We start from the raw sequence: 12343 nt of genomic DNA, 5'->3' as shown, positions 1-12343 counted from the left end.
AACCCTAATGCCAGCCAGACTCCAGGCACACAGAAGCCAGAGAGCCCAGCACAGGTGCTCTCTTTCCTATCTCCTACACACCCAGGGGGAGGAGGAGGCAAATTCTCTGCCTCCTTCTATGGGTCCTCCTCCAACTTCCAAGCCAGCTGCCTGCCTGCTGCCTACCCACAAGGCTGTGGTCAGGCCAGCCTGGGAAATACCAGATGCTGCTGGATTTCCATCTTCCTGTCCAGGCTTGGAAGGCTCCCTCTCAGATCTTCAGGCAACAAGCAAATTTGGAGAAAGCTAAAAAATTAGCTCTCCTTTCTGAAATCCTGTGGAGCACCAAGCATGGAGTAAAAAACAGAGCTGAGCTGCCAGGCTATGGACAATCTGATTTAACGATGAGAGTCTCATTTGGGGAAAAGTCAAGCTGTCCAAATGAATGAAGCGTGCCAACCTCCAAAGACAGACAAAGGGGCAAGCAACAACTTTTCTCCTTTCTCCTCGGTTTTGTTGTTTGTATTGCTGTTGTTTCGCATTACTTTTCTTCTAGAAGCAGTATCTGGAAAAGCTAGTCCTTGCTCAGAGGAGTGTATACTATAGACAGAAAGGCATGTGTGCTATTTGTAGGGGTGGGGGAAGGCAAATAAGGGCCAGTTCAGGAAGCTGTGGTTCCATGGAGAAGGGAATCTCATGAGGCACAGTGTTTAAAAAACATATTCTCAGGTAGAACTGGAGGGACCCTGCCAGACCTCCCAGCCCAGTGCCCTTATTCTACAAGTAAAGAAACTGAGGCCAGCAAGGGGAGGGACCTGCCTGAGATCACATCACCAGCAAGTGGCCGTTACAGTGTAGGAGACAGAAAGAGTCTCTTCCCGCTCAGGGAAAGTCTTGGTTTATTCGCAGTCTGACAATTGTCAGCCAGGAACCTCAATGGGAAATTCATCTCCAGCATTAACATGGGGTTCATCAGCCCCAACTGTCGTGGGGCAGAGAACTGGAGATATTTCAGTGGGCTGTTTTGGGCATTATTCCCAGGGTCTTTGCTGCCCACACCCCACTTCTAGGGGTTCTCCCCTTGGTTTATCTTTGGCATTGACCTCTTGCTGTATAGCATCTATCCCATTGTATTGCACTGGGTCACGCCTGTCTCCTCCATCGGACCGTGAGTTTCTAAAAACCATCTTCACAGTGCTGGCACCATGCACCATGGTGACACTCAATAAATGTCTGTTGGATAAATGAATAAATAGTTGGATGAATGCGTGCGTGTTTAGGTAGATTCATGGATAAACAAACTAGCACCTTCTCGGTGAACAAAATCTCAGGTCAGGTTGTAGCAAGTTCACAGCATTTGGGAACAAAAGGCAGGTGTTTAAATCTGATCTCACTGCTTATGAGTCTTAGGACATTACCCAGGTCTCAGGCTCAGGTCACATGGCAATGGCGGCACTCACCATGTGCCAGTCCCTGTATTAAATGTTTAACCCACATTGCCTCATTCAAAACTCACGAATAACCAATAAATTAAGTGCTATTGTTCCTATTTTACTGAAGAAAAAGTAAAGGTGCAACAGGGTTAAGAAATAACGACATAAGCCCCGAAATTAAAGTTCAATATTATGTATTGCCTCAATGCCTGGTGAAATTAAGAAGGCCCTAAATGTCCAAACAGCAGGCTCCCCTCTTCACTCTGCTCTCTTGAATAAGGTTCTCTAACCAAACAACACTTATCAGAGGAGCAGTTCTGGCTGATCGCCAAATAGCAGTTTACAGTTCTCTGCCAGCCTGCAGAATTATTCACTCAAGCCAATCACATCCTCCTGCAGGAACCAAAAGAACTGCACCCTTTTGACACAACAAAGCCTGCCTCCCTCAGCCCCTCAGTTATTCACTCTATTCCTGAGTGAAACCCTTATGTGGCCTGGGGTGCTACGTGGCATCCTCCCAAGGCCGTGAGTAAAGATGACTAGTAAATGACTGTCACTCTTATCTGTCTCATGTTGGGTACTGTGCATGCAGCTGTCCTTATAACACTACAAAGGTAACCTCTCCATCACTGATGGGATGAAGAAGAGGTAATTAAAACAGAAACTTGCCCACAGCTAATGAGCCACAAAGCTGGGACTTGAACACTAGCATCTGATGCCAGGGCCTACAGCCTTCCCTTTGCTTTTGTGCCACAGTGGGCATTCAGTCATTACCATCCCACTAGTCTGTAAGCATCATAGGGTCAAGGGCAGTGTCTTGTTCAGAACCACACCCTTGGAGCCTAGCATAGTACTGGGAGTATTAAAGGACTCGACAAAGTTTTGTTAAGTGAGTAAGCAGATAAATGAACCTCCTTTTTTTTTTTTTTGGCTTTTGATATTAGGGCCACCCCTGCGGTATATGGAGGTTCCCAAGCTAGGGGTTGAATCAGAGCTACAACTGGCGGCCTATACCACAGCCACAGCAAGGCCAGATCTGAGCCACATCTGTGACCCATACCACAACTCACATCAACACCGGCACCTTAATCCACTGAGCAAGGCCAGGGATCGTACCTACAACCTCATGGTTCCTAGTTGGATTTGTTTCCATCATGCCACAACAGGAACTCCTCACCTCACATTTCTAAACTTCAATTTCTTCACCTGAAAAATCAGAATAATCATCTCCATTTACCTTGCTGGAGACAGTTTTCATCAAAGAGGGTAAAATCATTAATTTTGGAACCAAATGTCCTGGGCTTAAATCCAGGTTTCACCAACCTTATAACCTTAGACAACATCTTCAACTCTCTGTGTGACTCAGTCTGACCATTATAAAATGAGGATCATAAGAGGACCTACTTCATGGGGCTGTCATAAGGTCCAAGTGGATTCACAAGCATGAACACTAAATAATGTTAGCCATTACTATTGGTTTCTGGGGTAGCATGCACATATAAAAGACCAAGAGGTACTGTGGAATGGGTAGTTTGTCTTTGGTGACCTCCCCCATTTACTACTCCCTGTGGTGACACTGATGGCTGGCTGTTCAGCATCCATTCTGTTCCTTTTTTCTTCCTTCCTCACAGCACCTCAATTTTGTTGAGGAATTGACCTCTCCTGTGCATGAAACCAGGGAAGATGGCCTCATTCCCAGCCAGGGACAGCTTGTGACTATATAAGTTCATTGTGGTAATTTCATTCTGTTTGCCGGTGACTAGTTGAAGAGAGGGAATGTGACCCAGTTCTGCCCAATGAAAAATGAGGAGAAGTGCTCAGGGGCTTCCTGTTTTTCCTCTAGATGTTTCCATGGCTGGATGAGACAAATGGAACTTCAGCTGACGCCTTGACCAGCCTGAAGACAATGAGGGGAAAGGCAGGGGAGCAGCTGAGTCCTAATGACCTCTGTCTGATGTCCTCCACCTCTTGTCTTAGTATCTTGTGATGAATAATACATTCAGTCATTATTTAAGCCCATTTGGGTCTGGTTTTCTGGTGCTTGCAGACAAAGCATCACAATTGATGTAATTTTTCTTGTACTTGGCACCCTCCTGCTCTTCCTATTTCGATCAATTGTTCTCAATTTTCTTCTTAATCTCTTATCACTTTAGATTGCAGCTATTTTTCCATTTCTCTCTCTCTCCCCCCTCTCCCTTAAAGTTTGGGAGAGATGAGGCAGTGTCTACTCTACTTACTGTTCTATCTCCAAAGCCTAGGTCAGTGCCCAGGACAGAGCAAATACTCAATAGAAATTTGTTGAATAAATGAATGAACCAATCTTCTAGTGGTCAATTGTTATTAGATAAGACTGGATAAAATCACCATTCCAGAGGAACTTGCTTTTCAATAAGAAATTCTGGAGTTCCCGTCGTGGCTCAGTGGTTAATGAATCCAACTAGGAACCATGAGGTTGTGGGTTCGATCCCTGCCCTTGCTCAGTGGGTTAAGGATCTGGCGTTGCTGTAAGCTGTGGTGTGTAGGTTGCAGATGTGGCTCAGATCCCAAGTTGCTATGGCTGTGGTATAGGCCAATGGCTGCAGCTCCGATTAGACCCCTAGCCTAGGAACCTCCATATGCAGTGGGAGCGGCCCTAGAAAAGGCAAAAAGACAAATAAATAAATAAATAAAAATAAAAGAAATTCTAGGAAGTTCACCAGGAAATTCTTAAGTTTTATGAGATATTATTAAAGTTCATCTTGAGGAAATGACACTGTCATACTTTGGATTACACTCCCAATTTGGGCAGGTTGAGTAATGTAGACAGAATTTCTGTCTGAGAAGAATTTTAAAAACTGGACAAAATATTTTCTGAAATTAACATGAAAGTAAGGAAAAGCTATTAAAAGTAGTTTTTAAAAAATTTCTGGACTGAGGTGTGAAAAAGGAAAGAATACCAAAGAGGGGAGAATGGCATTTGGGCCATTTATTTGCAAACCTAGAAGATGCAGCTGAAAAATTAGAAAACATTTTTGACAATGTTTGTGTGTGGGTAAGGGAAAAAGTTGTAGTTCAAGGTCTGCAAAAATGGGGATCATGATAAACCTCTAACATTTTTAAACACTGAAGGGCTATCCTCTAAGAGTAACCGGGAAACTGTCAGTAAACCAGCCCTCACATAGACTGCAACCTAGCTCCTAGTCATCAGGGTACCCAAGAAAATTTCAATCCCATAACAATATTAACAGTATTAATAGGAGTTCTCTTGTAATTCAGTAGGTTCAGGATCCAGTGTTGTCACTGCAGTGGCTTGAGTCTCTGCTGTGGCATGGGTTCAATCCCTGACCTGGGAATTTCCATATGCTGTGGGTGTGGAAAAACAAAACAAAACAAAACCCTGTATTAACGGTGTGCATGTGATCTGAATGGCCTTAGGAGCCTAGCAGAAGCAAATAATCCTTTTTTTGGAAGATAAAATTTAAGTTTTCAATTCAATTTTTTAAATAATGATTTTTATTTTTTCCATCATAGCTGGTTTACAGTGTTCTGTCAATTTTCTACTGTACAGTAGGGTGACCCAGTTACACATACATGTATACATTCTTTTTTCGCACATTATCATATTCCAGCATAAGTGACTAGACAGCAGGATCTCATTGCTTATCCATTCAGTTTACAAGTGTAATGAGCCATTCACAAAGATAAACAGTCCCATGAGCAGACAAGACATCATATTTGGGGATCAGGAGAAACACTGCACATAGAAACAGACCATAATGACTGGCTGAACAAACTCAGACCTTAAAATAATGATGTTTCCAGTGTTCAAGTAGATAAAAGACAAGATTTAAAATTTTAGCAGAATAGACTTGTGGTTGTCAAGGATGGGGGAGGGGGAGGGAGTGGGGTGGTTGGGGAGCTTGGGGTTAATAGATACAACCTATTGCCTTTGGAATGGATTAGCAATGAGATCCTGCTGTGTAGCACTGGGAACTATGTCTAGTCACTTATGATGAAGCATGATAATGTGTGAAAATAGAATGTGTAACTGGGTCACTATGCTGTACAGCAGGAAAAAAATGTATTGAGGAAATAACTATTAAAAATAATAATAATAATAAAATAATAAAATAAAAGACCCAGAAGAAAAACAGAGAAACAAAACAAAACAAAATAAAATAAAATTTTAACAGAGAACTATTAAGAACCAAATAGAAATTCTCAAAATAAAAAAATTAACCAAAATAAGAACTTAAAGAATAGGTTTGAGTCAGCTAGGGAAAGGCAATAATTTGGAAGATAAAGCAGAGGAAAAAATCCAGAATGAACCATATGAAGAAAAAATAATCAAAAAATGCAAAGAGAGGATAAGATATGAAGAATACTGTCTTAGTCCATTCAGGTTGCTGCTGTAACAAAAATACCATAAACTGGGTAGCTTAAACAACAGACATTCATTTCTCATAGTTCTGGAAGCTGGGAAGTCTGAGAACAAGGCACAAGCACTTCCTGTTTCATAGATGATGCCTTCTTGCTGAGTCCTCATGTGGCAGAAGAGGCAAGAGAGCTTTCCAAGGTTTCTTTTACAAAGCCACTAATCCCATTCATGAGAGCTCCACCATCGACCCAATCACCTCCCAAGGGCCCCACCTCCTTACACCGTCACATCAGGGCTTGTATCTCAACATATGAATTTTGAGGAGACACAACATTCAGTCTATAAGAGATACATTGTTAAGTTTAATAAATGTTTATTGGAGTCCCAGTGGTAAAAGAGAGAGAAAATGGGATGGATACTTCCATCCCTTTGCACAGATGTGTGAAGAGGCAACAGCTTATGTTTCTCCACACTGATGAAAGGCTTAAATTCATAGGTAAAAGAAGCCAAATTAATCTCAGGAGGATAAATAAAAATAAATTTACATTATAGCAAAACTTCTTAAGCCAAAATGAATAAGAGAAATCTTAAAGGCAGCTATAGGAAAATTAGATATTTAAGCCTTCAGAGAAGCAATGATTAAACTGATGATTGGCTTCTTATCAGAAACAACATGACTCAGAAGACAATGGTATCATAATTTCAATGTGATGGGAAAAAAAAATAATGCCCAGAGAAAATGTCATTCAGAAATAAAAAAGAAATAATGTTTTCATACAAAATAATGTTATTTTCATACAAACAAGAACTGAGAGGATTTGACACCAGAAAATCCATTCCTAAAGGCAATACTAAATGGTATTCTTCTGGTAGAAGGAAAATTATCACATACAGAAAGACAAAGATGCAAAAAAAAAGCAAAAAAAATAGTAAATATACAGATAAATCTAAATACTGACTAAGAAAATACTAAAGTCCCCTGGTGTTTAAAATATAAAGGGAGGTGTTCTCGTTGTGGCTCAATGGAAACAAATCTGACTAGTATCCATGAGGATGCAGGTTTGATTCCTGGCTTCACTCAGTGGTTTAAGGATCCAGCATTGCCATGAGCTGTGGTGTAGGTCGCAGACATGGCTCAGATCTGATGTTGCTATGGCTGTGGCATAGGCCAGAGGCTACAGTTTCAACTCGACCTCTGGCCTGGGAACCTTCATATGCCATAGATGTGGTCCTAAAAAGACAATAAAATAAAATAAATGAGAATTAAAATAAAATCAACTGTATATAAATCAGGAGACTAGCAGTGCAAATGTTGTGAGGCCCTTGCATTGTCTGAGAGGGGATAAAAGCACTTAATATTAGACTTTCATAAATCTAAAAGATGCATGCTGGACTCTATAGGGAATCATTAATGGATAGCAAATGACTATTACTTTCCACCAAACAGAGGGAGAAATAGAATAATTACAAATAACCTATCAAAAAGAAAGCAAGAAAAAGAGGAAAAGAAGCACGAATCAACAGGACAAATAGAAAGAAAATACTAAGATAGTAGATTTAAACTCAGGTATAGTGACAATTAAATGTAAATGGATCAAGTGCTCCAATTAAAAAACAATTTAACAGGAGTTCCCACTGTGGCACAGTGGGTTAAGAATCCAACTGCAATGGTTTGGGTTACTGTGGAAGTGGGAGTTTGATCCCCAACCCGGTGCAGTGACTTAAAAGGATCTGGTGTGGGTTGCAGCTGTGGCTCGGATTCAATCCCTGGCCCACGGATTCAATACATATGCCAAGGGTGCAGCCATAAAATTAAAGACACCAAAAAAAAAAAAAAAAAAAAACTGTTTAACAAATTAAACCTAAAAATAATTAAATGCTAGTGACATGAGTAGGTCTAAAACACCAAGATACAGAAAAGTTGAAAGCAAAAGAACAGAAAATGATATTCCATGCAAACACTAACCAAAAGAAAGCCCTGTAACTATGTTAATATCAGACAAACTAGATATTAGGGCAAAAAGCACTCTTAATGATAAGGACACTTTATAACAACGAAAGGTTCAAGTCACTAAGAAGGTGTGACAATTCTAAATTTGTGTGCACCTGGTGATTCAAAATCTATAAAGCAAAATACAGGCTTGCCAGAAGGATACGTGATTCTACAATCTCTGTGGGAGATTATTTTTTGTTTCTATTTTTATAAAGGCAATTAGCACTTACTACATGCCAGGGACTTTTCTAAACACTTTATATGTGTTAACTCATTTAGTCCTCACAGTAGCTACATGAGGTGGTTGTTCTCAATAGGTGAGAATTCTGTAACACCAAGAGCTTAAGTAACTCAAGTAAAGTCACCAGATTACTAACTGTCAGGGCTGAGATTTGAAGCCAAACATTCCAGCTCTAGAGTCTTCCTGAATAGTGCGAGACATTAACACTGCTCTTTCAGTAACGAACAAAACACTCAGGCGAAACTCAACAAGAGTAGAAGATTTGAGTTTAGTCACATGACTCTCCTCAGCCCAGGTTTTATGGCACAATTAGGAAGCTGGTGCTATTTGGTAGGGGCTTGCTGGGATGTTGAAATGACATCATACATGTTCAGAAACTGGAGAATGCTGTCCCAATCTTAGTTCTATTGTTTGCCTCTTGGTCTTCTATGTTTATTTTTTACTTGTTGGTGATTTACTGGGTTTGTCACATCTTCATTTATTGTAATCTCCTCAGATCCCTATGATAAAAACCTAGAGTATACACAATTAATTGTTATTGTTGTATCACACGTCATACAGTTGGGTATAAAAATGTTTGAGTAAATAGAATATGAATTACACTTACCAAAGTGTCCATGCCGATGGTTCTTTGGTATTTTTTTGCAGCCCACACGTTTGTAGTTCAGGCTGTGGGATATCAGTTCAAGCTTGCTGAAGGATGGTATGAGCAGAGAGCTAGTGTGGGACCCCATGCAAGTTACTGACTGTTTTGGGGTTTCTGTATGCATGCTTGTCCAATAATCATGCCACTCTAAATTGCCCCACTGCCCTCACAGGGCATCAGGGAGGATTATAGGGGACATAATTGGGAAAGCTCTTTGAATTATATACAGAGCGAAACGAATGTCAGGCATTGTTAAGAATCTCAAATGGTGCAGATAGCTCAACTCATTTCATATGTTGTTAATAATAAAAGCTAACATTTATTGAGAGCTTGCCATGTGGTGGGCACTGAGCCAAACCCTTTACAGGCTGCATTTCATCTGCTCCTCACAGAAACCCAAGAAGCAGAGAGTGGTCCAGGGTGCTGCAGCCAGACTGCCTGAGGGCATCTCCAGGCTCCACCACTTATCTGTTGACTGTCCTTGAACAAGTTATGACCCCCTTTGTGCCTCAGTTTTCTCATCTGTAAAATGGGAATAATGAGAGCAACAATTTCATACAGTTTTTGTGATGATTCAGTGAGTTAATATACATCAAGTGTTTAGAATTGTGTCTGGCACTTGGTAAGTGGTCTATAGGAGCTGGGTTTTTTTTTTTTATCATTTTCATTCAATAGGTGGTGAAATGTAAGTTGCAAGTCACCCTTCTGATGAAGGGCCAGGAATTCTAACCCAGGTCTCTCTGAGCCCAAGGGCCATGTGTGTAACCACTACACTCCCTACCGCACAGCCCCATGAGAAACTGCAAGAAAAAAAAAAAAGAAAGAAAGAAAGAAAGAAACTGCAAGGACCACCAGTGATTTGCAGAGCCTGTTTTGAAATTCTGCAAACACCAAGGAAGCTGCTGTCTCCATTTCCCTTGCAATAATCCTCTGCTTAATTTTTTGGCATTCACCGAGGGGGAAGTTCTTAAGAGGCCCTAAGCCTAGCACTTGCACCCACATTTTTCTCACTAATACTCAGCAAAGACAAAAATGTTCACAGAAGTATTCATTACCCAAATATCAACTAAAACATCCACACCCACCATACCTATCTCCCCATCCCCAGCCACCACCACTTGGCCTCTGCCCCCAGCTGCAAATTGCTTGGGAAATGTTTATTTCTAGTACATGCCTGAGGATGAGCAGCAGCAGCTGGGGCAGTCTGGGGACAGCTTTCCCTGGCAAAGCAAATCAGTCTTCTTTGTAGAAATAAGGATAGACAGAGACTCCAGGCAAGCACCCACTGGTGGCTTCCCAAGCCTGGCAGGCATTTGATCACAGGGACAAGGCTGGCCCCTCAAGCCCATGGCAGAAGAGGAGGTAGCATCCTTTTAAAATTCTGGTCACTGGGTTGAGCGAGACTGGCTGGAAATAGAGATTAGATAGTGGGTTTTGTCAGTGGTCACATTGTCACAAATGTTTTTAATGGTTTGTCTTGGGCTGTGCTCCCCTATTTCTCCTCTTCACCTTCCAAAATCACTTATGCAACTTGTGGCATTCAGAAACCCCTGCGAGCTAAGGATGTCAGCGAGCAGAGGACTAGAACTGGCTCTCCACTAAATGTGGATAGGACGTGCTCATTTTTATCACCTTCTGAGCTGCCTTTCTGAGGGTCTGCTTTCTCCTCCTGATCCCTCCAGCAGCATAAAAGTTGGTGCTCCTCACCCACGTTCCCTACAAAATCATATTCCTTTCTCTTCCCTGTTAAAGTTGCTCCTCTGTTCAAGGACCTTAAGGAAGAAAATGTGGTAAGTTCATACTATATGTGAATGGCTGATATTAGCTAATAGGCTAATCTAGTTCCCAAGGAGAATTTTCTTTTTCCATAAGTATACCTGGAGCCAGAAACTCAAATGGCAGAATTTTAGGCATCCCCAGGTATTCCAGATGCTTGAACAGATGTGAGAAAGTCTGGAAGCAGTATAATTAGAGTGGTTTGGAGGCACTATCTGAATTCCTCTCATGTCCCCAGGTTCAAATCCTAGTGCTGCCACTTTCTAGCTGTGAAACTCGGAGCAAGTTACTTCACCTCTCTAAACCATCTGCTTTATGTTGGGTTCTGCTCTAAGTAGACCCTGATACAAGAATTTAAGTGAAAATACCCAGGAGATGGGGAGGGAGATGATCCCAAGAAGCACTGTCAGGGGAAGGGAAGGATGTCAGTGCTGCATGCGGAAGTGAGCAAGTTGCCATTGTGGGTCACAGGTTCAAGTCCACTGGGCTCCCTGGGAGGCTGTAGAGCATGCTTCAGAGTTGTCCCTAGGGAGGAATGTCTTAGTCCATTCAGGCTGCTGTAACAAAGACACCATGGACTGGGTGGCTTTTAAATAACAGGAACAAGATGTCAGCAATCCAGGGTCTGGTGATGACCTGCTTTCTGGTCTGTAGATAGTGACTTCTGGCTGTAACTTCACATGGTGCAAAAAGTAAGGGGGTTTTCTGGGACCACTTTCTTAAGAACACAAATCCCATTCATGAGGGCTCTGCCCTCATGACCTCATCACTTCCAAAAGGCTCCATCTCCTAATACTATCACCTTGGGGGTTAGGATTCAACATACCAATTGGGGGCAGGGGACACACAAATGTTAGTCCACAGCAAGAGGTGTGGGAGCTTGGGTCACTGGTTGAGGCCTGCTGCCACTAATTCTCCAGCACTCCCAGCCTGCTGCAAGAGCTCCAGGGACCAGAGGACCTTTGGGCTTGCAGGTAGAAGCATTCACAGGAATGGTGCATGCTAAGCAAATACATTAGAGTATTGACAATGACTGTGATACCAAAGAAGTGGTTTCTGTGGGCTAACTCGGGAGCAGATTTCCTCTCCCCAAATTCCCCAGAGGCAGCTGACTCTTGAAGGGATAGAAACCCAGAACTGGTGTTTCCTCTGTTCTTACACTTGGGCCACTTTCGACTGCTTTTGACTGCTTACCATTCCCCGGGCACAGCTTGAACTCCTGCTGTCTTGTTTGTTACCACTTCCTCTACTTAGAATGCCCTTCCCCACTTTCCTTCTGAAAAATTCCTACTTCCAAAGCCAGCTCGGATATTACCTCCTTCCCTGACCCTTCTCTGTGCTCCCCTGGCACTTGGTCATTCTTCTAACACTTATCACAGTGCCATCTACCTCCAGTACCGAACACCAATGAAACCAAGGGATTAGGAGTTCAGAACCTGGGATCAGACCACACCACATTCAGATCCTAGGTCTGCCCTGTACAAGTTCTGGAACTTCACCTCTTTGAGCCTTTAGGTCTTCCTGTGTAAAAGGCAGGTAATAATTATACCACTTCGCAGTATTGTCACGAGGGTTAAAGGAAATGGTAAGCATCCAGTGCAGTAAGTGGTCAATAAGTGGCCCCTGATTAGTAGTGTACACATTTGCCTCCTCTCCTGGATTAGGAGCTTCATAGAGAGGGAAGAACCACATCTGGTGTGTCACTCCATCCCTAGTGTGGTACTTCGTAAAACACTTCTTGAAGGGCTCAGCGTCTGATCCCTTGCCCCTTGTCCATGAGCTGTGGGAATCCCTTTCTCTGCTGTCTTAGCTTAGTGTCATGACTGCTTCCTGAGAGCCCCGTGTAAGCTCATCTTTACTCTTGTGCGCTCCATCCAGACCCCGAACTCTCAGGGCTTCTCCTTGGTATCTCAGCCCA

The sequence above is a fragment of the Sus scrofa genome, chromosome 1 (genome assembly GCF_000003025.6).
Source record: "Sus scrofa isolate TJ Tabasco breed Duroc chromosome 1, Sscrofa11.1, whole genome shotgun sequence".
Classification (NCBI taxonomy): domain Eukaryota; kingdom Metazoa; phylum Chordata; class Mammalia; order Artiodactyla; family Suidae; genus Sus; species Sus scrofa.
Note: the sequence above shows the minus strand (reverse complement) of the source record.